Source organism: Aquarana catesbeiana, linkage group LG06 (genome assembly GCF_042186555.1).
Source record: "Aquarana catesbeiana isolate 2022-GZ linkage group LG06, ASM4218655v1, whole genome shotgun sequence".
Taxonomy (NCBI): Eukaryota; Metazoa; Chordata; class Amphibia; order Anura; family Ranidae; genus Aquarana; species Aquarana catesbeiana.
The window spans coordinates 8,722,120-8,734,749 of NC_133329.1; the positions used below are offsets into that span (position 1 = coordinate 8,722,120).

General features: G+C 38.7%; 1 long non-coding RNA gene across 1 annotated transcript; it reads right to left on the minus strand.

Moving 5' to 3' along the window:
- Positions 1-2,284: 2,284 nt before the first annotated feature.
- On the minus strand, positions 2,285-11,786 carry LOC141148151 (uncharacterized). Its single transcript, XR_012245170.1, has 3 exons — positions 11,686-11,786; positions 6,755-6,781; positions 2,285-2,393 (listed from the first exon to the last, which is right to left on the minus strand). It is a non-coding gene; the product is annotated as an uncharacterized lncRNA (long non-coding RNA).
- Between the last annotated feature and the right edge of the window lie 844 nt (positions 11,787-12,630).

Sequence of the window (12,630 nt, forward strand, 5' to 3'; positions counted from 1 at the left end):
TGTCTCACATTCCGGTACCTGCTCTGCTCGGCTTTTGATGACCTCCTGGCTTTTGTTCCGACCACATTTCCGCCTGCTGATCCAGCAACACGGAGTTCCAGTCCTCGGTGCCTATCCGGTGATCTGCAGCCATAGGGTTCCTGCCAAGACCCAACCTGAGCCACCTGCTACATTGGCCCTCATGCCACTCTGTGTCTTTCACTCCCTGTCATCTCTACCAGGGGTGCTAGACAGGAGGTGCAAGAGAAGCCCTCTGTACAGTTCAGTCTCTATCAGGTACGTGACATTATCTAATAGTTTTTTTAAATGATCAATGCTCCGTGCTGAGACCACCGCCTGTGGAAGGGAATTCCACATCCTAACCGCTCTTACAGTAAAGAACCCTCTACGCAGTTTAATGTTGAACCACTTTTCTTCTAATTTTAGTGAATGGTCGTGCGTCTTATTAAATTCCCTTACGCAGAAAAGTTTTATCCCTATTGTTCCATCACCAGTACGGTATTTGTACATTGAAATCATTTCCCCTCTCAAGTGTCTCTTCTCCAGAGAAACAAGTTCAGTGCTCACAACCTTTCCTCATAGCTAATATCCTCCAGACCCTTTATTAGCTTTGTTGCCCTTCTTTGTACTCGCTCCATTTCCAGTACATCCTTCCTGAGGACTGGTGCCCAGAACTGGACAGCATACTCCAGGTGCAGCCGGACCAGAGTCTTGTAGAGCGGGAGAATTATCGTTTTATCTCTGGAGTTGATCCCCTTTTTAATGCCAATATTCTGTTTGCTTTGTAAGCAGCAGCTTGGCATTGCATGCCATTGCTGAGCCTATCATCTACTAGGACCCCCAGGTCTTTTTCCATCCTAGATTCCCTCAGAGGTTCTCCCCCCAGTCTATAGATTGCATTCAGATTTTTGTCACCCAAATGCATTATTTTACATTCTTCTATATTGAACTTCATCTGCCATGTAGTTGCCCACCTCATTAATTTGTTCAGATCTTCTTGCAAGGTTTTCACATCCTGCGGAGAAGTTATTGCCCTGCTTAGCTTAGTATCATCCGCAAATATATAGATTGAACTGTTTACCCCATCCTACAGGTAGTTTATGAATAAATTAAATAGAATTGGTCCCAGCACAGAACCCTGGGGGACCCCACTTTCCACCCTTGCCCATTCTTGAAAGTGGTACCAACAGGCACAGGTACGGGGGAATTTGTTAGATAATGTGCAGGGGTGAAGTCAAGTGTATATGCAGTCATTTTTGTAATTGTTTCATGGACTTCAATTTAAAAAGGTTGCCATTTGGAGTAGGACCACCAAATGTGTAGCAACGATCCAGGATCTAAACTGCATCTCCAGCATAGATGCGAGTTTGTGAAGTTGGGTGGGTGTCCAGTACCATTCTGTTAGTATTTTGTAGCCCATTTCTTGTGTTGTGGCATTAATTGAGCCTTTATGAGTATTTGTCATTACTCTTTCCAAACTGTAACCTTCTGCTGTGGGAAACACAGTGCCACCAGCAGGTGATCCAGGTCCTGATAATGGGTGTTATAAATAAATCATCTGCCCAGGGTATCAAATACTCTAGGTACAGTATGCCACATTTACTTTTACTTTATTAAAACTTTCTACAATTTATTGATTATGCTAATATATCAAGAGTTGTAGATTTAATAACTTTTAGCGGGGGGGGTTTCTATTGCTTAAAATTAATTCAAGGGCTCCTCTGAGGTAAACAGGTTCCTTCCAGAAATAAAAGCCTGACAGAACTCTTCCGGGATCCATCCAAAACATAGTAAAATGCTGGGCATTAAGTGCAGTGATTTGTCTACATTTAGTTACACTAAAGCCAACAAAAACACTGAAAACTCAGTCTGCAAATTCAGGTAATCTTGATTTGATATCTCCAGATATTCTGCAACCTGGAGGACTTAAGAGGTATAAAGAATTTATTTTTTTTTTTTAAACGAGGAAAAGGAAATGAGTCACTTACCTGTACAATAGGTAAAGTAGCAAATTGACCATGGAGTTCCGATGAATTTGTACACATAGTATCCCAGGGGACAAACTTTAACCTGGATGGTTGATGTCCATTTGCAGCAGTTTCCAAGCCAGTTAGCACAAGCCGTGCGATTCACAATGCCGTCTGTAATAACCGGATGTGTTCCATTCATCCACACTGGAATGTCTGCATTACAACTATATAAAGGTACACAGTATTCTGGTATATGAACACCTCCACTACTATTAAACTGATACCATCCAGTCATGGAAGAATCACATTTCAGGGTTGAGGATAATGTGTTGTCTGTGCTTCTCCAGGGCTCATTGAGCACAGTGCGGGTCACACAAGGATCATAGCAGGAATAAGAGCCAAGGGAACCGGTACACTCAAATCCTATGTAGAAAAAATAAAAATTAAAATAAAAAAAAACAGACTGGAACCAATACAATCCATCCTAATACCTGCTCCTGCCTCTGACTTCACAAATGCTGCTTCCCTGTCTATCTGATTACTGGCTTCCAATTATCAAAATACAAACTTCTAACTACAACCTGCAATGTCGGCTTCAATCTGACTCCTCAATACTTTCTCCTGCTAATTTCCACATAGCAGTGTATAGTGAGGTCCAACACATCTGCATTCTGTAGTCTGCTCTCCATGAACCCGATACGCTCAGCTCTGAGAGTTTCCAGTTAAGAAGTTGTCATTCCCCGGCTGCTGGGACCAAGGAAACAGCTAATCAAGAATGATCTGTGCTTGGTTATCTGTTATGCAGGGCAGGGGAGAAATCTGGGGTCTAATAAACCCCTAATGTCTCCATAAAGAACTCTTGCCACCTGCCTAATGATATCACTTTGGAGGTTTGGTAATCCTCTTGTGATAAGCAAGAAAGTTAAATAAAAAATAAAATAATAAAAGTTTTGTAAAAAGTGGAATCAAATAGAATTAAAAAAAAGAAAGCCTGTTTCACTTCAGCTTGTAAAAGTGCAATGTAAGCCGCAAGCTTTGACAAAGCATTTTCAGAGGTTTTAGAAAGATTTTTTGAATCGTTTAAAGTACCATTCAGCTCCAATTTGCTAATATTGAAAACAGATCCTAATGGGAGTGCTGATTGCCACTTTAAGCAAGCTGCTAGCAGGCTTCAGCACTTCTTGAAGCTTGGTAAAAGCCTGCTGAAGCCTGCTAACAGCTTGCTTAAATTGGCAATCAACACTCCCATTAGGATAAGATATTTTTATCATTTTTTTTGTTTCACACAAATAGAGCTTTCTTTTTTGTGGTATTTAACCACTTCAGTACTGGGCATTTTCACCCCCTTCCTGCCCAGGCCAATTTTCAGTTTTCAGCGCTGTTGCACTTTGAATGACAATTGCGCAGTCATGCGACGCTGTACCCAAATTAAATTTTTATCATTTTTTCCTCACAAATAGAGCTTTCTTTTGGTGGTATTTGATCACCTCTGTGGTTTTTATTTTTTGTGCTATAAACAAAAGAAGAGCGACAAGTTTGAAAAAAAAACAATATTTTTTACTTTTTGTTATAATAAATACCACAAATTAAAAAAATCTATATATATTTCCTCAGTTTAGGTCGATATGTATTCTTCTACATATTTTTGGTTAAAAAAAAAATCGCAATAAGCGTATATTTATTGGTTTGCACAAAAGTTATAGCGTCTACAAAATAGGGGATAGTTTTATAGCATTTTTATTTTGTTTTTACAAGTAATGGTGGTGATCTGTGATTTTTATTATGGCTGCGATATTGTGGCGGACACATTGGACACTTTTGACACCAAAAGTTTGGGACCATTGGCATTTATACAGTGATCCGTGCTATAAAAATGCACTGATTATTGTATAAATGTCACTGGAAGGGAAGGGGTTAACACTAGGGGGTGATCAAAGGGTTAACTGTGTGTCCTAGGGAGTGATTCTAACTATAGGGGGCGGGGACACATGAGGGGAGGAGACCGATCGGTGTTCCTCTGTACTGGGATCACATGATCGGTCTCCTCTCCTCTGACAGGATGTGGATCTGTGTGTTTAAAACACAAGGGACCAACACCAGCAGATGACATGACTCTCCAAACCATCACTGACTGTGGGGCAGGAATGGGGCAAAAAAAAACACACAGCAACCAAAAAAAAACAATAAAGGGTATACAGCACTGTATACAGCACTACATTTTATGTAATGCTGTGTTAAACACTGCACTACACTTACACACTACACTGATACTACACTATACTTACACTGTACTGACACACTATACTATACTGACACTCTACACTCATGGGCCACAAAAACACACTAACTCACTAGTAACAAACTGAGCCCTGCTCTAGCTATCTCCACTCCAACAACGCACTCCAAAAAGGTTCCTTTGGGAAGGAACCTTTTATAGTGTGGGGTGGGACTATGAGCACTGAACCATGATTGGGCAAAGTCATCATGACTTTGTCCAATCATGGCTTTGACAGCGGTCAGGTGCTTTGCTTTAGCCAGTCAGGGCCCTAGAATGCACTGCGTGGCTCCCTGCGAATTTGGGTGTTCGCCAAATGGCAAAAGGTCCAAAGGGCCTGGTGTTGATTTGATTGTTTTATTTTAACATGTTTCTATTGCAAATTAAATGTAATTTTTCTTTTTTTGTAGATGTCAGTTTTGCTGCAGCAGGTTCTATACATGGTACAGTGTCATGTGTCACTGTATAGGCACACTATAGTCATGGTTATGACTAAGGCCTTATAGGCTGAAACGTGTCAACTGACTTAATCTGCATTTGTTCACTGTGGCTATTCAATAAAATGAAGACATTTTAAGAGCAACAAGTGGAGTGCAGATCATTTTTCTACTTTACTGCGTCGCTTTAACTGAAAATTGCGATGTTGTACCCAAATAAAATTGATGTCCTTTTTTCCCCACAAATAGAGCTTTCTTTTAGTGGCATTTGTTTGTGCCCAAGAAAAAATTTGATCACCAGCCGCCACTGGATTGTAGATTCTATAACTTTCACACAAACCAATAGACATGTGCACACTGAAATATTTTGTTTCGGAATTTCGTTTTCGTCCGAAAAATACATTTATTTAGTTACTTCCGAAATTTGTTTTTATTTAATTTGTTTCGTTAAAAAATGCATTCGTCCAAAAATCCGAAATAATGAAGGTGGAATCTGTCATTGAAGGCTTATGGTGTCTGTTGAATGTTCTAAGAAGATTCGACGGAGCAGCTAAACTGTACGATGCCACATTTCTGGTCGAATGTTCCGCCTACAAGCTATAGTAGAATTCTAATGTTGTATGACACTAGTAATAATTATATTTATTAATTATTATTACTTGTCAACCAACATTAGAATTCTTCTATAGCCTATGGGTGGAGCATTTGACCATAAATGTCCGCTCGCAGCGACTGCTTTGTTGAATCTTTATGTCAAATCTCTTCTCTCTATGTAGAATAATCTTGGACTAATAGAGCTAAGGTTAGGCACATTCGACCACAGGTTCGATGGACACAGATCACTATTGTCAACGTCATGTCGAATCTTCTATCAATATCAAACTTTTGTCGCAACGAAAATGAAAATAAAGCATTTGTTTATGTCAGATCTTTCGGTTTTCAGATTCTGCATGTTCGTTATCGTTTGTTAAAGCGATAACGAAAATACCCAAAATTCGGACAAAAATGCATTCGGATGAAAACAAATGCACATGTCTACAAACCAATCAATATTCACTTATTGGATTTTTTTTTAAAAAAGGCACGTGGCAGAATACATTTTGGGCAAAATTTATGAAGAAATTTGATTTTGTAAATTTTTTGTTGGGTATGTTTTATAGCAGAAAGTAAAAAATATTGTTTTTTTCACAATTTTCAGTGTTTTCTCATTTATATAATAGAAAATAAAAATCCACAAATACCTTCACAAGAAAGCTCTATTTGTGTGAAAAAATGATATACGTTTAGTTTGTGTACAGTGTTTCATGACCACACAATTACCAGGTAAAGTAGCGAATTGCTAAATAGAAAAAAATGGCCTGGTCATGAAGGGGTGAAGTGGTTAATAAATAAAATGGATGCTATTTCCAAACATCAGTTTAACCTTCTAACATTTTTCTTAACTGCATTTAAACAAATCTTAGAAGTCTCCAACCCTAAACTTTCAAGAAGTTAAGAGTCGGGTTTACCACTTGCCGCCCGCCCACCGTCAAATGACGGAGGGACGATGTGGCTCCCATTCTGGGTGAACGTCATATGACGGCGCACCCGAACGGCCACTCCGTGTTGCTAGGACACAGTGTCATCTCATCAGTGCCACCTCATCAGTACCCATCAGTGTCCATCAATGAAGAAGAAAAAAATACTTATTTGCAAAATTTACTGACATAAACTAAGAAAAACTTTTTTTTTCAAAATTTTCACTCTTTTTTTTTTAAATTAAAAACCCAGTAGTGATTAAATACCACCAAAAGAATCATGTGGTAACATGTGTTAAAACCACAACACACAGTAACCGATAAATATCAGTGAATTGGGTTGTAATGCCTTTTATTCTGAATGCACAAGGCACTATTCCACCGGTTGGAACACCTCTGCAATGTGGACCTCCACAGCTCATATTCCTCCCTGGGTTCATATTCCCCTACGGGTGTGATCACCACATTTGGCTCTAAATAAATGACATCACACCCCATTGAAAAACGAGATGGTAAAGTCACCTTATAACATAGAATAGTAATAATAACACTTACCGATGGTTGTAGAGCTGCTGGTGGTCTCTGGAAAAGGAAAGATGGGATCAGTCATTTTATTATATTGTATTCTATTTCTTTATATTATATTACATTTTATATTCTCCAGCATTGTTTGATAGGGATCTTTCACAGGGACATTGATAACAGTCAATTGTGTTACCTTTTGCTTCTCAGCTGCCTGTCAACACCACTCAAATCTGATAAAACAGGGAGTGGATGGAGGAGTACACACTGCACTATTAATGTTGCTTCGCATCATGGCGACCAGAAATAACGCTTCCTGCGGAGTTCATCAGGCGTTGACATTTTACAACCACCTCCATTCCGTGCTATGTCATTTACATCATATTTAAGCTGCAGTTGCAAAGTGTCAGAGAAATTGCTTCCCATTTTAGTCTTGTAAAAAAAAAAAAAAAAAAAAAAAAGAAAAAATAATCTCACAGAATTTAAAGAGCATCAACTGCCATGACTTGAATGCTCATTAATGCTATAGGTGCATTAATGCGTGTTAAACAGTGCTTTAAAATGCAGTGCCTGTGTGAAAGAGCCCTAATGTCTTCCGGAACATTTCTACTGCTATAGTGTCTTATTATAAAACATGTAACCAGGGCCGGGACTAGGGGTGAGCAGGAGGGGTGGCTGCCCTGGGTGCTGGTGGTATCATTTGAGGTGGGGGGAACCATGTGGAGTCTCCCTGCCACTACAATCTGACAGAAGTATTACTACCACTGTCAGCAAGGAAAAATGTGGGGAGATTTGTTCTGGAGGGGGAATCTGGGGGGTGGCGGAGGTAAGATATGTTCTAGGAAGGGAATTTTGTGGGGGGGAGAGGATTAGTCCTGGCACTGCATGTAACACTAAAATTAGTTATGTTATGATGTGATCTTCCAAAAGCAAAAGTTGACAAAAAGCCCAAAACACTTACCGGGTCTGGGAGAGCTTCTGGTGATCTCCACAAAAAAAAAGAACAAATCAGAGACATGAAATATGTACAGTGGAGATCCCATTTGTTATAAAAGATTGTTATTTTACAGATACAGAATGTGGACTCCGCTCCACAGATTACAAAAATTGAGCTGGGCGGGGGATGGGGTGGAAAAGATTTGTGCTGGGAGAGGGATTTCAGACATGGGGGAAGATTTGTCCTGGGAGGAGGGGGTTGCATGCTGATTACTGCTCAATTCTTTTGAAGGGCATTTTTTGCTGACACATAATGCTCATACATCTTGGATAGGGAGGTGCAGATTGACATGTTCACCCTGAGCTCAGGGTGACCTTCTCCCAGCACTGCATATGTCCACATTAGTTGTTTGTACCCGTAGCAGGTCTCAGAAACAATAATGCATATTTCATTTTTTCATCCTACCTAAAACATACCGACACTGACTGACACTAATACTGAACCCTGACTTTTGACTCTGACCATGACCTGACACTGACCTAGATTGGTGGGATGGATGGGTACCGAGTCTTATAGACAAACTGGGCTATCTGGGGAGCAACCGTACCTATTTTTGACCTAGACCTTTTGAAGCCAACCTGAGAAAACCAGAGATGGTGGTCCTCCTTTATCCCTGGTTACACTAATTGAGGATCTTCTATCCCAATAAGGATATTTTCTCATCCAATACTTTTCTAAGAGAATGTCTACATATATGCAGTTCATGGACATGAGTGATATCTGTGTCCAGCATACTATTAGGTTGATTTACTAAAACTGGAAAGCATGTTCAATTAAGCTTTGAGAAAAAAAAACCTGGAAGCTGATGGTTTCTACCCTGTTTCCCCGAAAATAAGACCTAGCATGATTGTCGGTGATGGCTGCAATATAAGCCCTACCCCCCATATAAAGTCCTTGTAGGTCTTATTTTCAGGGTAGGGCTTATTTTCGGGGGAAACAGGGTAGGGCTTATTTGGGGGGTAGGGCTTATATTGCAGCCATCACTGACAATCACGCTAGGTCTTATTTTCGGGGAAACAGGGTATGTAGAGCTGCACCAGATTTTGCACTCTCCAGTTGTAGTAAATCAACCCCCGTGTGTCTTTTTGAAGGTCAGAGTGCATCTCTATGAGTACAAAGTATACCTGTATACACCATTACTCTCTGAAATAAAAGTGAAACTTACATACACTCTGAAAGGTGTTGACATGCATAGGAGGATGCATGTCAAACCCATCATGCTTTAATATTACTATTGTTGCCCTGAGTGCAGAAATTCAAGGGTTTAGGAGGAAGTCATGAAATGGAAAGATTTCCCCATGGGGTTTTATTGCCAGCAAAAATGTATTCAAAAAAGTTTTTCTTTCTTTGAGTATATAGATTTTATTAGGTAACATTACAAAAAGAGGACATCAATGTATGAAAACATGAACTCTGAACATGAAGCTAAAACATGTACATGATAATACAGCCGTGTGGGTACACATAGAAAAACATGGCATGATATAAAGGTTATGATCATACTATGACTCCCAACCCCAATGTGTTTCGACCTTATCAATAGAGGTCTTCTTCTGAGGGAAAAAAGAGGAAGGAACTCTAAAAAAGAGATGCATTGTAACAGTGAGATCATTTAGAAAAACAATACTAAGAGGAAGCCATTGGAGATGGAATAGTCTATATTGTATCTTTCAATAAAAAAAAAAAATATATCTATATATATATATATCTATATCTATCTATCTATCTATCTATCTATCTATCTATCTATCTATCTATCTATCTATCTATCTATCTATCTATCTATATATATGCACCAAACTTTGGGAGCTCTCCCACAAAATTCCACGAAGATGGTATTTAACACCGTATAGAATTGCCAAGTTTAACCCTTCCATATCTCCACTGTACTGGAGGAACTGTTCCCGAGCAGGCACTATTTTACATATATTATGGTCATGTGGAAAGCTAGCAAAATTCTGGTCTAAGTCTTTTTCAATTTAATGCCAAGTAACAGGCCTATCTATACAACTTTCTCCATCATTGGCCCTCTTAAACGTAGGCATTGAAGAATTACCACCCCCTCTGAGACAATTTACTACTCATCTATTCCTAGCAGCTAAACTAGTAGTACTTAGAATATGGAGATCTCCAGATCCACCAAAGGTAACTGATGCTGTACGCACCCTCTCTACACATTATACATATGAGAGTATGTTAGCATCAGTAAACGGGAAAAATACAGAGTTCCTTAAAAATTAAAAACCTTGGTCAGATTGGCAAAAAATCCAACAAGTCACTATAAGAGCGTAAATAAAACAATCTCTTCTAAAGCGATGAATCCTGTCCTCAAAGAAGCTATATACACCTTTCCAGATAATGTTCCTGAGTAGCTGAACTCTTCAAAGGGCTTTCTTCCCTTTCCTTGTTTCCCTTTCCTCGTGTTTCATTATGCTTTAACTTTTTCATTTATTACTACGTTATAAAATATGTTTTATATGTTCTTAGTGAATTGCTGTCCATAACATTCAGTTTTGTATAGCCTAACAAACAGTAAGATGGTATTGGTCATAATTTACTGTAAACAGTAATGAATAGAGTGGAAAGTAAGGGTTGATCATGTTGTCCTTCCCTCGGGCCACAGTTTTTTGCCCAGATGGGATGTCTTGAGGAGTCGGACAATTCCCTTCACACAATGTTTAGTGCGTAAAACTTGCTCATGGTTCATTTATATTAGTCATGATCAGTGTTAATTTAGTTTTAGTCTTATGCCCCGTACACACGGTCGGATTTCCAACGGAAAACGTGTGATAGGACCTTGTTGTCGGAAATTCCGACCGTGTGTGGGCTCCATCACACATTTTCCATAGGAATTTCCGACACACAATGTTTGAGAGCTTGCTATAAAATTTTCCGACAACAATATCCGTTGTCGGAAATTCCGATCGTGTGTACACAAATCCGACTTACAAGGTGCCACGCATGCTCTGAATAAATTAAGAGAATTAAAAGCTATTGGCTACTGCCCCGTTTATAGTCCCGACGTACGTGTTTTGCGTCACCGTGTGTGACCGTGTGTATGCAAGACAAGTTTGAGCCAACATCCGTCGTAAAAAATCCATGGATTTTGTTGTCGGAATGTCCGATCAATGTCCCACCGTGTGTATAGGGCATTAGACTTAGGACTAAAATGGCATTTTAGTTTTAGTCACATTTTAGCCTTCTGCAGTTTTCTTAGTTTTAGTCATATTTAGTCGACTAAATCTCCAGTACATTTCAGTCAACTAAAACTCTTTTTAGTCATCTAAAATCTAATGGGTGTATTTAAATAGCAATGCATTATTTAAGCATTTCTCTACAATTTCCAAACTCATTATATACTGCTGGAGTGAAAAATCAAATACGGTATGTTATTATTTATGGTATTGAGGTATGAACATGCACTACAGACCACTGTTAATTTTGACGTCAAATTTCAATTTAGCTTTAGTCTTTTGACTAAAATGACATTTTAGTTTTAGTCTCATTTTAGTCTTTAGACTAAAATTACATTTTAGTTTTAGTCGTCTCAGTTGTTTTAGTCGTATTTTAGTCGACCAAAATGGTATTAAGTTAGTCAACTAAAAATGTTTTAGTCTGTTTTAGTCAACGAAATTAACACTGGTAATGATGTACAGTATTTGTATTTATACATGTAGTACTATTTACTATGTCTTGTTATATGGCAGTCAATACACATTTTTGGTGTATCATTGAAAACTTTGAATGAAAATTATTGAACTAAAAATATATCTATAATTAAACAGGCCAGCATGTTTCAGAGGACATTGTGACCCCCTACTTCAAAACTAAAGTCAAGGAATTAAAGTTTGATAGACATACTTAAGAATGGGAGTTGTATGTGATATACAAGACAGAGTACATTGTGTGCACCTGTATGGAAGTTTTCATGAAAAAAGTTAGTTAAGACATTTTTGAATCTACTTACGTGTCATTCCACGGGAGGCATACAGGAGGACCAGGAGGACCAGGAGAGACATTCGGTCTCTCATCCTGGAATCTACGTTGCCTATCACTCCTTTCTGAACACAGATTGCTCCCAACGCCGTCTGTACACAAAATGATTTTCAGCTTCACTAAAGAGGTGATAAATCCTACCTTGCCTTTTTTATCATTTGATGGTATTTTTTGTTTTTGCTTCCTCATTCTTTGTATGTACGGGCAAAACCAAAACATCTTGTATGGATCATCCTGTATTGTCACTCAGAAATACTTGAACGTGGGAAAGTTACATAAGATCTGCAATTTTTCTTTATCTTTTTTTAACCACTGAACCTCCAGAAGTTTTTACCCTCTTCACGACCAGGCCACTTTTTGTTATTCAGCACTGCGCTACTTTAACCATTTCGGCCCTGGAAGGATTCACCCCCCTTCCTGACCAAAGCACCGTTTGCGATTCGGCACTGCATCACTTTAACTGACAATTGCGCGGTCGTGCGACGTTGCACCCAAACAAAATTGACATCCTTTTTTCCCACAAATAGAGCTTTCTTTTGGTGGTATTTGATCACCTCTGCAGTTTTTATTTTTTGTGCTATAAACAAAAAAAGAGCGACAATTTTTTGAAAGAAAACGCAATATTTTTTACTTTTTGCTATAATAAATATTCCCCAAAAATATTTTAAAAAAACAATTTTTTTCATCAGTTTAGTCTGATATGTATTCTTCTACATATTTTTGGTAAAAAATCGCAATAAGCGTATATTGATTGGTTATAGCGTCTACAAAATATGGGATAGTTTTAGGGCATTTTTATTATTATTTTCTTTATTAGTAATGGCGGCAATCTGCGATTTTTATCATGACTGCGACATTATGGCGGACACAGACACTTTTGACACTATTTTGGGACCATTGTCATTTATACAGCGAT